Consider the following 1,787-nt stretch of genomic DNA (forward strand, 5'->3'; position numbering starts at 1 on the left):
AGAATAGAGAACCCAGAAATAAAGCCAAATATTTACAACCAACTGATCTTTGACCAAGCACACAAAAACATAAATTGGGGAAAGGACACCCTCAATATATGGTGCTGGGAAAATTGAAGAGCCACAAGGGGAAGAATGAAACTATATCCATGACTCTTACCATATATAAAAATTATCTCAATGTGGATGAAAATGTTAAATGTAAGACTTGAAGCCATAAAAATTCTCAAAAAAAATCCTAGGAAAAACTTTTCTGGACATTGGCCTAGGCAAATAATTTGACTAAGAACCCCAAAGCAAATTCAACAGAAACGTAAATAAATGGGACCTAATTAAACTAAAATATTTCTGCACAGCCAAAGATTTAATTATCAATGCATGGAGCAATGGCAACCTTTGTGAGTGAGCTGGAGGTGGCCAAGAAGAACTTGAGTGAGGCCCTGGGGGACAATGTGAATCAATACTGGGCTAACTCAAGCTGTGGTTCAAGCAGAAGATCAGCAAAGAGGACTTTGACCTTGAAACTCATAGGCTTCTTACATAGGATAATGTCCGTTCTCACAATGATTTCTTCCTGGACATTCTCACGCATTGTCAGATTTTGGTTTCCACACTAGAGGGTGCTGGATCTTTGCCTGGACAGGGGGTTCTGCAGCAAAACCTGGAAAGCCCAATGGAAAGAAAAAGCTTTCTTCTGTTCGTCAGAAATTTGATCATAGATTCCAGCCTCAAAATCCTCTCCCAAGAGCCCAGCAATTTGTGGCAAAAGATCCCCAAGATGATGACAACTTGAAACTTTGTTCCCACACAATGATGCTTCCCACTCAAGGCTAGCTTGAAGGGAGAATGACAGTGAATACTTATGAGCATGGGCTGGACAATGTCACCAAGGAGGCTGTTTCAGCTCTTGTCTATGCTGTGGAGAATCACCCTAAAGATATACTGACATCAGTTGTGTCAAGAAGGAAAGCTTATTGGTTATGAGATGACCATTTTAAATAAGCCTTTGGCAGTAATGTGACCCCACAGCCATACCTGAAGAATAATGTAGTAGCTTAGAACAACTTAATATAAAGCCCTCAAGCTTTTACTGCTCCCTGTGCTGGTCAGAATCCAGCTTCTCACCCACCTCCTGATGAAGCCAAGCAGCAGACTGCATTCCTGCTGGCATGCTCTGGAGACACTCCATCTGCATCTTTACCTCCAGTGAACATGTATGAACTTTTTGAAGTTCTGCAGATACACAAGGAAGTCATACCTTCACATACTGTCTATGCCCTTAACATTGAAAGGATCATCATGAAATTCTGGCATCCAAATTATGAAGAGCTGAAGACAAAGTTCACCACCAGTGCTTGGCAGCCAAGGAGGGGCTTTTGCTGTGCTAAATTAGGATTTGAGGGTGTGGGACCCTCATCAAATTCATTGATTACTGAAAATTGAATATTGGGGGGGTCTACATTTCAAGGCTGAAGTGTATAGTGTATATATAATTGTTCATATGGAAATGTGACAATGAGTACATTTTGTGTTGCTATTGTGAAGCCATTAATATAAATCTTTGGTAATGACCCCTATCTCTATATGTATGTGTTCCTAGTTGTGGGAGCAGGCATTAATGAAATCCTGTGCCTGCGATGGAGATATTTCGGTACCTGAGGCTTAGTATCCTGTGGTCTGCATGTAAGATAGATGACATACTAGAACAAAGAAGCTGTTACAACTTCGTCCCCCTGATCAGCAGGGCATCTCTCTGTTCAGTGATATTGTACATTCTGTATCTAGAA

At 41.0% G+C, this 1,787-nt stretch overlaps 1 pseudogene; it reads left to right on the forward strand.

The window, feature by feature from the left end:
• The first annotated feature begins 386 nt into the window (after positions 1–386).
• Positions 387–1,388, forward strand: LOC129043075 (transcriptional adapter 1-like; annotated as a pseudogene).
• The last annotated feature ends 399 nt before the right edge of the window (positions 1,389–1,787 follow it).

Source organism: Pongo pygmaeus, chromosome 7 (assembly GCF_028885625.2).
Source record: "Pongo pygmaeus isolate AG05252 chromosome 7, NHGRI_mPonPyg2-v2.0_pri, whole genome shotgun sequence".
Classification (NCBI taxonomy): domain Eukaryota; kingdom Metazoa; phylum Chordata; class Mammalia; order Primates; family Hominidae; genus Pongo; species Pongo pygmaeus.